A 15,588-nucleotide genomic window follows, 5' to 3' on the forward strand; every position below is an offset into this window, starting at 1 on the left:
CACAGTCACCTTCCACAACAGCAGGCTCGGTATTCACTGGATCATTCTCTAACATTTCTGTATGCAATGTCACCAAATACTTTCAGCCCTAAACGGGAACTCTGTTTTCTTCCCACAGACGCTGCCAGTCCAGGTGAAGGTTTCAGATCTCCAGCATCTGCAGTTCTTCAGTTTTATTTCTATCCCGTCCCAATCTCCTTTCACCATTCTGAAGATATTGCTCCCTTTTGAGAGACCCTGGTCTTCCTCAGTCACCCCAGCACCGCCTCTCTTTGGTGTCACATGTCTCTGCACTTGCATGTAGAGAAGGAATGACGGGGATCTTCACTTCTCACTGTCAAAAACCACCAGGTGAAACAGGGATTTATTTGAACTTGAGTTTAGCATATTTAAAAGCTTCACTCTACCCATTTCTTGGAGGAAGGGCTTACTTTATGAAGAGAGGTTGAACCTGAGGTTGGTTGGGGGGGGTGCATGGTGGATCAGTGGTTAGCACTGCTGCCTTGCAGCACCAGGGACCCAGGTTCGATTCCAGCCTTGGGAGACTGTCTGTTCCTCCAGGTGCTCTGGTTTCCACCCACTGTCCAAAGATGTGCACCAGGTGGATTAGCCATGCTGAATTGCCCAAGAGTCCAGGGATGTGTAGGCTAGGTAGATTAGCCATGGGAAACTCAGGGTTACAGGGATAGGGGAGGGGCGAGTCTGGGTGCGATGCTCTTCGGAGAGGCAGTGTGGATGGGCTGAATGGCCTGCTTCCACGGTGTAGGCATTCTATGATTCTATGAGGGGATTATGCTGAAACCCAAAATCTTGAGGGGGCTGGATACCCAGGTAGTTTCCCCGAGATGGGTGCCAATCTAGGGTTTAAAAATACTCTTAAAAGACAGAGAGGAGGAAAGTGCTTTTCTCTTCGTGGGGGATAGTTGACATGTGGAATTTCACTTCCCAGAGGGTAATGATGGTCAGACCCTTAAATGCATTCAAGGCAAAGTTGCATAAATTTTGAATGGACTGAGATTTTAGGGTTAAGTGGGGGGGACAGACAGAAAAGTGAAGCAGAGACCAAAACCAGATCAAGCTATAATCTTATTAAATGGTGGAGCAGACTCAAAGGCCAAATGGCCTATTCTTGTTACTAAATGTTTTTCCTATTGTATTCAATGCTCAGTGTGCTACTCTTTCTACACTGGGAGACCAAACTGTAGATTGGTCAACCTGTTTAGAGAATACCTCTATTCCGACTATAAGTATGGCCATCACCTTTTGCCTTCTCCATCACCCTTAAGCTTCTCGGCACCTGGTATTTAGAATCGTCGACCTGCTGTCACTGAGCTCTCTATTCTTTACCTCCAGAAGTGCACTGAGTGTACGTTCGAGAATCCACCTCTCATTCTTCAACTCGACATTCTACTATCGCCTGGATGCAACTTTACATTCAACAACAGTAGACCGCGACCATCTCTTTCCTCTTTGCCAGTGTCGGATTTGCACTCATTGTTGCTTTCCGATGGCAAGTGTTCATGTTCTCGCCATTCACACCTCCTCCAGACCCATCTTTTGTTTCCTTGTCCCGTTTCCAATCCCTTCGGCATTGCATCATGAAATTTACAACAAGCTTCATTTTAACCGGCGCACTCAATGGACTGAAAAATTATGCACCTTAAATACCACAAAGTTTACTGTAATATTGCAATCTCTGTGAGAATGCCCTCTGCTGGTAGGTTTTATTTAAATAACAATGCAATTTTGCAGTAAGTGATTGATACCATAAATAAAGTAGAGCAGTGATGTGTACACCCCTGCATTACACTTCTCGAATTAGTATGCATTGTTACATGGATTATGTGGATCGTGTGATCAACTGAAATATTTGATCAACCAGCACACTCCAAAGTCCCATAGATCCCAGCTAATAAAAAGTTTGCTGTATTTTATCATTTGATTTCTCCTGCCTTTCTTCCTTTGCACAAACTTTCACTTTGGTCTGTTTCCCCTCCCTCTCCTCTTTCAGTTGCTAACTTTCTTCCTTTTCCTAGTTCTGATGAAAAGTCTTTATTAACTTTGCCTTTTTTTACATGAATGCAGCCAGCAAGTTCTATATTGACTTTTTGTTTTCAATATATTCACAAGTTAACTACCCAAACAGATACTTACCGTACATACTCAATCAAAAATGTAATTTTTTAGACTTTTTTTTTAAGGTTATATTTATGGGGTCAACTATTACTACTTTTGAGGAGCTGAAATTCATGCTACGGTGCAAAATACCATATCATTAGTTGAAGTCCAATTGATCTCAAAACAAACGAAGAAAAAAAATGCTGATCCGTTACCTGTGGAGAACTAGGGTCAACTTTTAAAGGAGATATATGGAAAATTCCAGAACTGTTGGTCAAAAATACAAGGTCAACTTATACAGTATATCTTTAATTTGATAAAACCAAATTGGTTGGCATGGAGAAGTTGGAACAAAGGGTCCATTTCTGTCCTGTACATCTCTATGACTATGACATGAGGCCACTTCAGAGGGCAGCTAAAGAATGAATTACATTGCTCCGGTTCTAGAGTCAGATCAGGTAAAGATGTCAGATTCCCTTCCCTAGTGAACCAGATGGAATTTTACAATAATTCCATAGTCACCGTTACTGACCAAAGCTTTTCAATCCAGTTTGCTGGAATTTAAATTCTCCAGTTCTCATGATGAGATGCTTCTGGATCATAGATCTAATAACAGAAGCACTAAGCTATTGTATATGATAAGTGCCCGTAACAGACCTTCAACCACAAGCTCAGAAATATCCACACAGATAAGATGACAACAGGGAAAAACATGCATTTATAGACTGCTTTTTAAAGCCCCCATGATGCATAAAACACTCCACAGCTAAGAAAGTGCTTGCTTAGAAACGCAGTCATTGCTACAATGTGGGGAAATCAGCCATCAATTTGTACACAAAGATTCCGTAAACAGCGACAAGGTAATGATATTTAACTACTGGAGTTGAGGACTAAATATTGTCCATAACACCAGGAAAGAACTACTGGGCTTCTTTTTTTTTTATATAGAATCATGTGCACTGTTTTAAGATAGCCTTGCTATGTCAGTGAGTCACAGATAAGGAGCATAGGTAAACATTCTTTATGTTCCGAACCCCTCAAATTGACTGCAATATCAGAAGAAAATTTGAACCACAGGAAGGCTCCCCATAAAAAGCCAAAATACTCAAAATGCGAGGCATCCGAGGAATAGCTGGAAACAACATCCGCAGGGAGAAGAGACAGTCGTATGTTTCAGGTAGGAGGCAGTTCATAGAATCTTCAGTGTGGAAACAGGCCATTTGGCTCAGAGTCCATATCGACCCTCGAAAAAGCATCCTACGCAGACCCAACATCCTAGCCTATCCCCGTAACCCTGCATTTCCCATGGCCAATCCACCTAGCCTGCACATCTTTGGAACAAAGAACAAAGAAAATTTACAGCCCAGGAACAGGCCCTTCGGCCCCTCCAAGCTTGAGCTGATCTAAATCCACTGTCTAAACCTATCGCCCAATTCCTAAGCATCTGTATCCCTCTGCTCCCCACCTACTCATGCATCTGTCCAGACGCATTAAAATGAACCTACCATGCATGCCGCCACTACCTCTGCTGGCAACGCGTTCCAGGCACCTACCACCCTCTGTGTGAAGTACTTTCCATGTATATCCCCCTTAAACATTTCACCTCTCACCTTGAAAGCGTGACCTCTCGTTATTGAATCCCTCACCCTGGGAAAAAGCTTATCTCTATCCACCCTGTCTATACCCTTCATGATTTTGCAGACTTCAATTAGGTCCCCCCTCAATCTCCTTTTTTCTAATAAAAAGGATCCTAACCTACTCAACCTCTCTTCATAGCTAGCACCTTCCATACCAGGCAACATCCTCGTAAACCTTCTCTGCACTCTCTCCAAAGTGTCCACATCCTTTTGGTAATGTGGCGACCAGAACTGTACACAGTATTCTAAATGTGGCCAAACCAAAGTCTTGTACTATTTTAACATGACCTGCCAGCTCTTATACTCAATACCCTGTCCGATGAAGGCAAGCATACCATATCCCTTCTTGACCACTCTACCCACCTGTGCAGCCACCTTCAGGGTACAATGGAACTGAACTCCCAGATCTCTCTGCTCATCAACTTTTCCCAAGGATCTTCAGTTTACTATATATTCCGCTCTAGAATTAGCCTTCCCAAACTGTAGCACCTCACATTTGCCTGGATTGAACTCCATCTGCCACTTCTCCACCCAACTCTCCAGTCTATCTATATCCTCCTGTATTCTTTGACAGTCCTCCATGTTTTCTGCTACTCCACCAATCTTCGTGTCATCTGCAAACTGACTGATCAGACCAACAGTGTCCTCTTCTAGATCATTTATGTCTATTACAAACAACAGCAGCCCCAGCACTGATCCCTGTGGAACACCACTGGTCACCTTTCTCCATTTTGAGAAACTCCCTTCAATTACTACTGTCTGGCTCCTGTTACTCAACCAGTTCTTTATCCACCTAGCTAGAACACCCTGCACACCATGTGACTTCACTTTCTCCATTAGTTTACCGTAGGGAACCTTATCAAATGCCTTACTAAAGCCCACGTATGTGACATCTATGAGAAACTCCCTTCAATTACTACTGTCTGTCTCCTGAAAATCAACCAGTTCTTTATCCACCTAGCTAGAACACCCTGCACACCATGTGACTTCACTTTCTCCATTAGTTTACCCTAGGGAACCTTATCAAATGCCTTACTAAAGCCCATGTATGTGACATCTACAGCCCTTCCTTCTATTAGGTTGGTAAGGCACAATCTACCCCATACAAAACCATGTTGCCTATCACTGATAAGCCCATTCTTTCCAAATATAAATACATTTTATCCCTCAGTATCTTCTCTAGTTCCTTGGATGCTGCCTGACCTGCTGCGCTTTTCCAGCAACACATTTTCAGCTCTGATCTCCAGCATCTGCAGTCCTCACTTTCTTCTTGTACAGGGGGACAATATGAGCAACCCTCCAGTCCTCCGGCACCTCACCTGTGTTTAAGGATGCTACAAAGATATCTGTCAGGGCCCAAGCTGTTTTCTCTCTCGCCTCCCTCAGCCACCTGGGATAGATCCCATCCGGTCCTGGGGATTTGTCCACCTTAATATCCTTTAGCCTCCGCAACACATCTTCCCTCCTTATGTTAATGTGATCCAGAGTAAGCAAACTTCTATCTCTAATCCCAGCATTCATCACCTCCTGTTCCTCAGTGAACACTGATGCAAAGTAATCATTGAGAATCGCACCCATTTTCTCAGGTTCGACACACAAGCTTCCTTTCTTATCCTTTAGTGGAACAACCCTTTCTCTGGTTACCCTCTTGCTTCTTATATAAGAATAAGAGGCCTTGGGATTCTCCTTAATTCTGCTCACTAACATTATTTCATGACCCCTTTTAGCCCACTTGATTCCTCGTTTAAGACTGGTCCTACTCTCCTGATATTCCTCCAAGGCCCATTCTGTTCTTAGCTGCCTGGACCTTATGTATGCTTACCTTTCCCTCTTGGCTAGTCGCACGACTTCTCCTGTCATCTTGCCTTTCCTATCCCTTGTTTTCAAAGGGACATACCCATCCTGCACTATCTTTGAAAGCCTTCCACATATCAAACGTGGACTTACCTCTAAATAGCTGCGTCCAATCCACATTTCCCAGTTCCTGCCCAATTTAGTACTCTTCCATCAGGTAAAAACAATGACTGCAGATGCTGGAAACCAGATTGTGGATTGGTGGTGCTGGAAGAGCACAGCAGTTCAGGCAGCATCCAAGGAGCAGCGAAAAGCATCAGGATGAAGGGCTTTTGTCCGAAACATCGATTTCGCTGCTCCTTGGATGCTGCTTGAACTGCTGTGCTCTGCCAGCACTACTAATCCAGATACTCTTCCATCAGGACCACTCTATCTTTATCAAAGATATTCGAAAACTTACAGAATTGTGGTCACTATTTCCAAAGAAATCCCCCACTGCAACCTCTACCACCTGGCTCATTCCTCAACATCAGGTACAATATGGCCCCTTCCCTTGTCAGGCTATTGACATACTGCTCTAGAAAACTCTCCTGGACGCTCCTTACAAATTCTGCCCCATACAGACCCCTTCTTATTTCTCAGCTCCACCCATAATGCCTCACTGCTCAAGCCCTCCATAATACCCTCCTTTAGCACAGCTATGATATCATCCCTGACCAGCAATGCAACTCCTCCCCTACTTTACTTCCCTCCCTGCCCTGTCTGAAGCATCTATATCCTGGAACATTTAGTTGCCAATCAGGCTTTTCCTTCAACCAAGTCTCTGTGATCACAATAATGTCATACTCCCAGTTCATCTGCCTTACCCTCTATACTCCTTGCATTAAAGTATATGCACTTCAGGCTGTCAGTTCTTTTGCGTTCATCTGTTCTCTGCCTACTCTTCCCCTTGGTAATGCTAACTTTGTGATCATTACAGTCTCCAGTTTCCACCTCGCTATCTAGTAGTCTTATCTTCTGGCTCCCAGCCCCCAGCCATATACGTTTAAAACCTCCCCAACAGCAGAGGCAAAAACTCCCCAAAGTACATTAGTTCCAGTCTGGTTCAGGTGTAGACTGTCCAATTTGTAATAGTCCCACCTTCCCCAGAACCGGTCCCAATGTTCCACAAATCTAAACCCTTCCCTCCTACACTATCCCTCAAGTCATGTGTTCATCCTGCCTATTCTTTAATTTCTACCCTGGCTTGCACGTGGCACTGGTAGCAATCCAGAGATCACTACCTTTGAGGTCCTCCTCTTTAACTTCTCTCCTGGCTCCCTGAACTCTGCTTTCAGGACCTCATCTCATTTTTTACTTATATTGTTGGTGCTTATGTACACCAAGACAACTATGTTCACCCTCCCTTTTCAGAATGCTCTGCAGCCGATCGGTGACACCCCTGAACTCGAGCATCTGGGAGGCAACATACCATCCAGGAGTCTCATTTTCAGCCACAGAACTGCCTATCTACTCCCCTTACAATAGAATCTCCCATGACTATGGCCCTACGAATCTTTTTCCCGCACTTCTGAACAGCAGTGCCCACCACAGTGCCATGACCCTGGCAACTGCTGCCCTCCCCTGGTGAGCTATCTCCCCCAACAGTATCCAAAACGGTATACCTGTTTTGGAGGGAGATGACCGCAGGGGACACCTACTCTACTTTCCTACTTTTTCTCTGCCTTTTGGTCACCCATTCACTGTCTCCCTCAGCAATCCTAATCTGCGGTGTGACCAGTTCACTAAACGTGCTATCCACAACCACCTCAGCATCGCGGTTGCTCCACAGCGAGTCCATCCGCAGTTCCATAGCAGTCATGCGGTCACTTCTTGCAAGTGTAAGAGTCAGGGACGTCAGCCGCTTCCCTGAGCTCTCACATTCGGCAAGAGGAACATGCCATGGGTCTGCCATTTTAAGCCTAAGCTTTATATTGACTAACTAAAACCAAACAATGCACTTAAATATATGAAAGAAAATAAAGAAAAAAAAACTTTACCTTACAGAGTCCTTTTTCTTGTAGTATCTCGGGTTTAGCTGCTGCCCAAACTGAAACTAAGTTCTTACCTTCCCGGCAACCTCCTTGTCTCCAATGTCACCTCCGCTCTGTCACCCACTGCTCCTGGACAGGAAAAAAGGATTGGGACTGTGGGAGGAAACTGCAGCACCCAGAGAGGAAACCCACAGAGACACTGGGAGAATGTGCCACTGAGTTACATCAACCTATTGCTTCTCTCAGTGTACCTAGATGGTCTTCCCTAAGGTACCAGGTTGGCTTTGTTTCCATCACAGAAAATAATAAAAAATGGGCTAATCTTCAGACAGACAGTCAGATTATCAACCATGCAACAACCTTCACTGAACTGTTCTGCTCTCTGGGCAAGGAGCGTGGTGTGGGTGAAATTTAGATTTTAAACAAATAGCTGAGGATATAGCAGTTGAACTCAGTCAGTGGAAAGATGGTAACTTTATAAATGACAGTCCATCCAAGGATAATTGCTTTACAATATCTTGGCAGTACTGAAGTGGGGGTAATAGAAAATTTAAATGGCAAGGAATGTACCAGTGATGGTACAAAACAGTAAAAAGAAAACTCAAGTTTATTCTTCCAACAAAACATTTCTGTAACCATGGTGACCATACTTGGAAACAAGTGGCATGCACTTTTTAAAAAAAGCCTATACTATAGCCAGAAGGAGAAATTCAAAAGTGTTAAGTGAGGTCATTTACATTCATTTCTAAATTTCATCCTCTGTCTGAAGGATCAATTTCCTTCACTCTTTGAAATCTTTATATACCAGTTCCCAGTTAAAAGGGCCGAGGGGGGATTTGGTCCCACACAGTAACTTACCGCTCAGCTGGTGGGAACCTCAGCCATGCCAAAGCTGCCTTTGGAAAGAAGGACAACAGCTGGACTGTGGAGCTAGTCAGAAAAATCACAGATGTGACTCCAACACCCTGGTGCTTGCCAAGGTGCTGTGCTCACCACCTCCCCCATCTGAAGGCAATCCAGCTTCACTCCATTTCTCAGGGTCTAAGTGTTTGACCACCTGATTCACGACTTGGTCATGGAGCAAGGAGCAAACTGACGCCCTCGGTCATTGATGGGATAGTGGAAGATCAGCCGCAGTTCTGCTCCTAATCGCAGCAAGTACTAGCCCATTTGTGGATGCTGCACACAGTATCAGGAAAGGATTTCAGCTATAATGTCCTGAGCAAACATCCTACAATGTAGGAACAAAGGAACAGGAGCAGGTGCAGGCCATTCGGCCCCTTGAGCCTATTCCACCATTCAATGGTGATTTATGCTCCATATACCTGATTTTGGCCTATATCTCTTAACACCTTTGCTGAACAAAACTTTATCGATCTCAGATTTAAAACTAACAAATGATCTAGCATCCACCGCTGTCTGTGGAAGAGAATCCCAAATTTCTACTACTATGTGTAGAAGCTTCCTAACATCTCTCCTGAATGGTCTGGCCCAATATTTAGACTATAACTCCTGGTTCTAGAACACCCGACCCATGAAAAGTATATTTATCTACCATATCTTTTTCTGCTAAGACTTCAATCAGATTACTCCTTAACCTTCTAAATTCTAGAGAAAACAGGCCAAAGTCATAGAGCCGTACAGCACAGCAACAGACCCTTCAGTCCAACCAGTCTATGCCAATCATAACCCCAAACTAAATCAGTCCCACCTGCCTGCACTTGGCTCATATCCCTTCAAATGTTTCTTAGTCATGCATTTATCTAAATGCCTTTTAAACGTTGTAACTGTACCTGCATCCATGAATATTCGCCCCTCATAACTTAACCCCTGAAGTACAGGCATCATTCTTGTAAACCTGTACTGTATTCACTCCTAGACCAATCTATCGTTGCTAAGGAGTGATGCCCACAGCGGATCACGGTACTCCAAGTGGAGTCCGACAATGCTTTGTATAACTGCAACATAACAACATACGTCATCTTAGAAAGCAAGGCGTCAGAAGAATTACAAGCAGATGCTCTGGGAAAGTATAGAAAATCTGGGACAAGACCAATCAGGTGTAATCTCACCAGCTCCCTATTTTTTTCTCAGCTATGTGCATTATAATGTATGACAATATTCTGATAATGAATCCAGAAAGTGTTTCATTCTAAGGATTAGCTTGCTTTTATGCACTTTTCTGCCCTCAATTTTGTCCCCTCACTGGGAGGGAGAAGGAACTTAGCGTAACTTACTTTGTTTCTGTGTACGAAACTAAAAGTGTTGTTCATCACAAATTAAAGTGAGTTGCAAGCTATACAATTCAGAATTGGATTTGAATTTGACTGGGACAAATGCACAGTAGCAAACACAACAATCAGGATTTATGCTAATGGCAGGGTAAGAGAAGATACTGTGCAGTGTAGCACAGAGCCACGTAACAAAGCAAGGTCCTGGTCTCAAATCTCTCATTCTGTCCTGAGTCAGCCGATTATAGTCAGGGCTGCAGTGAGATGTGAATACTGTAGTGCAGTCATTATATTATTGGATCAGTAAATTGGAGCACTGGAAATCCAGAGAATGGGAGCCCAAACCCCAGCTTGTAAGTGAGTTTAAAAAAACCTGGAAATTAAAATGACAAGATCAGTAAAACAAGAACAAAAAACATGTTATTGGCTTCCTATTTTTAATAAAGGCCACAGTTGTTTGGGAAGAAGAAAACCAACCATCTTTGCATGGTTTGGTCTGTATGTGACTTCAGTCAGCATTCTTAGCTGCCCTCCACAAATCTTCTATGCTACTGGTGGCTCATGTAGATCAGCACAAGCTTCACACAACAACTGGGAGCTTTATCTCACTGTTCACTGGGCTGTATCAATTCCCAAACCCAATAGTGTTCATCTTTCTCTCTAATCTTTGCTATAATCTATTTACTATAAATTCTGGGTCTTATGATCCTGCTTCACAGCTACCTGATGAAAAAGCAACTCTCCAAAACCAGTTGGACTATAACCAGATGCTATGTAATTTTTAAACTTTGTCCACCCCAGTCAAACACCAGTTCCTCCACATCATCTCTAATCTCAGCTGTCCCAACACCGTCCCGTTCCCCCCCATCTGAGATATCCCTGTTCCTGATTCCAGCCTCTTGTGTATAGCCAATTTTACACCCCCAACCACTCTGCCAGCTGACATTGGTGTACGTGCAGAACAAAGTGCACAAACTGATCCCCACTGGAATCATGCTATTGCCAACAGAGGTAAACGTTTTCCAACATACCATTCCCTAGCTATAGCCAAATTGCGCTGCCTAAAACACGCGTTATCCCAGAACTACCTGTACGTGAAGTGTCCCTGATTTGGTCAGAGCTGGCAATCCTCTTGTGGGTATGATTAGGTGCCCTATAAAAACCCACTCACGTTCCCAATCTGGAAACTGTGCATGCGAAGGTGGAAGGGATAAAGTGACATCGATCTGCAATACTCAATGGCTCAACATAACCTAAAGAAAACAGTTGCAATCAATAAGAGTGACAACTTTATTCATCAACTTGAAAAGAGCATGCGATTTGGTATATTGCAAAACTCTGTGGATTGCACTCCAAAAGTTTTGTACACCCAAGATACTTCTGGGCAAATCTGTATTTCTCCTTTTTCTTTTAGCTCATTCATAGGATGGGAGGGGTCACTGGTTAAGCCAGCCTCTCCCTAATTGCCCAGAGGACAGTTGACAGTCAACTACATTGCTGTCGGTCTGAAGTCACATGTAGGTTAGACCAAGTAAGGATAGCAGATTTACTTTGCTCAAGAGCATTAAGTGAAACAGATGACTTCTTAATGTCAATCAACAATGGTTACACATTTACCATTTACTATAGATCTTTGCTGAGTTCAAATTTCACTATTTGTCACTTTGTCCTCAGAACAATAGCCTGGGGTTCTAGAATACTGGTCCAGAACCAATACTCGTGGAATATGTTGCCACTACTCTCCCATAAAGGAGCGTCGCTCCGAAAACTAGTGTGCTTCCAATTAAACCTGTTGGACTATAACCTGGTGTTGTGAGATTTTTAACATAATTCATAGCTGCAGTTTTCTCGAGGGGGAGATCTGAAACAGACACCTTCAAAGTCCGGACCAGAGTCAAGCAAGATCCTTAGTCTCCAGACCGTTTACAATCTTAGTCTGTCTGGCTGGTTTGCAATGCCAACATCGAGTGTTCAATTCCCACACCATCTGAGCTTACTGTAGAACATTACAACACAGTACAGGCCCTTCGGCCCTCTATATTGCACAGACCTGTTGAACAAATCTGAAGCCCATCTAACCTACACTATTCCAATATCATCCATACGCTCCTCCAATGAACATTTAAATGCCCTTAAAGTTGTTCAGTTTATTATAGTTGTAGGCAGGGTATCCCATGCCCTTGCTACTCTCGGAGCAAAGAACCTATTTCTGTCTTATCTATCACCCCACCGAGGACAACACAACCCATTTGATCGCCATCCCATCCAACACCTTCAACATTTACTCCTTTCACCAATGTAGTGAAAGCAGTGTTTATCAGGAAGGATTGTCCTTCCGCACCTCTCCCCTTGCCCAAGGCTTAATGGGCCTCAGGTTAAACCACTACTAGCTTTCTACCTCTAACGAGAGAGCAGCCCTCTGGTCCAAACTGACTGCGGCAACTTTTACATTTTATAATTACAACCTATGCAACAGTAGCTATTCACCTCAAAGATCAACTTCCCTCTGGTGGCAGGATTATCCATCTACTGTCTAGATGGATAACCGTAATCTGACAACAGACATGCATGGTCTACAGTTTGCAACGATGCCCATATTGTTGCCCATTTGATGACAGATTTGCAAGTCACTCTCAATCTCTTTATTCTACATGCAAGAAACTCTGCATATTCTTGGATTTTAAAAAAACAAAATTCCTTCATGGGATGTGGATATTTCTGGCTGTGCCAACATTCACTTATCCACCTGCAGCTGTTCTTGAGAAGGTTGCAGCAAATGGCCTGCTTGAATCACTGCTTTGAGGAAGGATATTCTGGCATTCTGAGCAGAATGCTGCCTGAACAAAACTCATATGAACGAAAATCCATTCAGCCAAACATTCCACGTTGGAAGACACTCTGGTGTAGGGTGAGCAACTTCCATAACTAAACAATCATGCTCTCGAAAGGCCATTATTTATAAAGGAAAACCAACCAATCATCGACAGCAGCAAATGCTTGACAAAAAATAAAGACCTCCAAAAACCAACTTAAGTCCTGGTGTACAGAGCAGTTATTGTTACTGCATTCCAGCACAGCACAGGGACTTCAATTGTGTATCAGTGACACACAAAAACATGACATTCCCACATTCCTACACTAGTTTTCGGAGAAACATTCCCACCACAGTCTCTGGATTCAAAGGAGACCCGTCAAAAAAAAAGTGCTACTGTCTTTAGTAAAATGAGCATTTAGGCAAAGTTCTTGCAAAATTAACTTCGATGGTGTAAAAACTGTTCGAATGGTTGAAATGTCTCTCTCCTGAAAGGTTCTGTTTCCTCAACTTTCCAAACATGGACATCAAAGAAAAAAACGACACTCCACAGTTCCCTAAGACACCACAGTTCCACTAGAGACACCACAGTATTGGTGTCAAGGATTGGGAGAAACTCACTACCAAATAATTGAAAAATCTCTATAACTTGCCCATCAAGCTAAATCATCCTTAGAGTCATGATGTCTGAATGACGAGGCAGAATGGTGGCTGAGAAGAAAGGAAATGGATGAAAGTTCTATACTTTGGATCTCATCACTTCCTGGGATATTTTGCTTCACAAGCCCAAAGACCTGTAGGTCGAGAAACAGTCTGACCAGTCCCATGAAGAATCACGGCAGAAATCTGCAACCTCGAGTAGATATCACCCTTGAATCAAGAGACAATAATCAACAATGACAGTATCAAGCGACTGGATATCTGTGGAACTTTATCTCAGAGTCTGCACCTTCATGAATTGGCAGTAAATGAGGGGAACCAAAGTGAAAACCAACAACCAAACCAAAACAAAAACATTTCTCACCCCAACTCCAATTTCCCTGTACAGTAGTCTAACCTGTACTTTTCTTTTTAAGAATATATATCCATACTCGTCTGACATTCAATTAGTCTCCTTTATATAATTTAAATGGGATACATTTAATACAACGAATACTAGTTCTCTTGATTTCTAACTGGTAATACTACATAAAAATTGAACTTAAATGCAGATCAAGTATTAAAAAACACCAATGAGGATCATCATCAAGCAAAAAATCCTCCAACAGTTATCAATTCCCAAACTTATTTGTTGGCTTATCCACACTTCTGTTATTTTCAGACTGGACTATCCAATGCTCTCCTGGCCTACCTTCCCATCTACCACCCTCTGAACTTGAAATGCACCCAAAGTTCTCTGGCTAGTATTCTGAATCAGAGTAATTCCCACTCAACCACTGTCCCTGTGTTTGCTGACCTACGTTAGCTTCTGGCCCAGTAAAGTTAAAATACTCATTTTCCCACTATTCAAAACCCTTGATGGCCTGTTAAAAATCACACACCAGGTTACTGTCCAACGAATAAACCTGTAGGACAATAATCTGGTGTCGTGTGATTTTTAATTTTGTCCACCCCAGCCCAACACCTGCACCTCAACATCATCACTCTTGTAAGTGTGAGCATAAATCTCCACTATTCAAACATATCAACAAGACCCGGGATTTTGGGCAGATTCCTGGACTTTCAAAACTACTAAAACCGAAAATGAAAGCTGGAATGAGTCTGTGGGAAATACACAACCTGCAGGCCTGGGAATGGAAATATGCCGTCTGGGACTATTGTTCAGCCTGGAATTCCAATTTACACTTCCTCTCTAAAAGAACAATCGCCCAAAACCAACAGACCCTAGCCCGAAACAGCTTTAACACTTCAAACTACACAGCGCAGACAGTATGGAGCCTAAAGAGATACTGGAAATTCAATCTCAATTAAAACCCATTCACACATACACTAACCATCGGAAAGCCAATCAATCAATCAATCTCAGACGTGAACATCAAGAGCTCAATGAAAACTACAGATATGAGGGGAGATAACAGGGCCCCACAGTCAGTTTAATTACCAGGCCCGATCTCACCCCAGTGCGGGCCTTTTCCAACAACAAGCTTCTGCATGAACAGCTTCCCCACAGGCTTCCACTCCCAGCGACCGGCTTCTGAAAGCAAGAGCCAAGACAAGCCAGATTGAGAGATAGAACAGAGAAGCTGAACTGGGAAGCCAGGCCAAGAGCATCATTGGAACAGTGGGCATCTGACGGGGGAAGGGGGGGGTGGGGGGCGCAGGGCAGAAGCCAACCAAGCGCTATCCAAACAAGAGCTTCCAGACACAGGCCTGTTTCAAGAGAACCCAACGGCAAAGTACCTCAGCAACTAGGTGCACTTCAAAACCGCGTTTGAGTGGTGAGCGTGAACGCCCGAGACCCCTAAGTTCCAACCTGGCTAGCAGGGAGGGGGAAGGCAGGTGATGACAGTGCATTGGAATCCCAAAGGTAGGAATTCTGATTAGAATCTGAAATCAAACACTATTGTTTCCTGTGTGTCAGTAGAATAGGGTTCTTATATGGTCATGTAGTTACTAGTGTATTTAAAGCACTACAGTGCATCAATGTATACACTCCTGTGTATTGATTGCGTCAATTTCCTTGACTGATTGTAATTATAATACAAGAAAATAGGTAATACAGAGTCATAGAGATGTACAGCATGGAAACAGACCCTTCGGTCCAATACATCCATGCCAACTAGTTACCCCAACCCATTCTATTCCGATCTGCGAGCAACCGCCCCATATCCCTCCAAACTCTTGCAATTCATATACCCATCCAAATGCTTTTTAAATGTTGCAATTGTACTAACCTCCACCACTCTCTCTGGCAGCTCATTCCATACACATACCACCCTCTGCGTGAAAGAGTTGCCCCTTAG

General features: G+C 43.4%; 1 protein-coding gene across 1 annotated transcript in view; it reads right to left on the reverse strand.

The window, feature by feature from the left end:
* The window catches only part of LOC122554585 (4-trimethylaminobutyraldehyde dehydrogenase-like), a 56,271-nt gene that overhangs the window by 24,611 nt on the left and 16,072 nt on the right, over positions 1–15,588 (reverse strand). The window lies entirely within an intron of this gene.

The sequence above is a fragment of the Chiloscyllium plagiosum genome, chromosome 11 (genome assembly GCF_004010195.1).
Source record: "Chiloscyllium plagiosum isolate BGI_BamShark_2017 chromosome 11, ASM401019v2, whole genome shotgun sequence".
NCBI lineage: Eukaryota > Metazoa > Chordata > Chondrichthyes > Orectolobiformes > Hemiscylliidae > Chiloscyllium > Chiloscyllium plagiosum.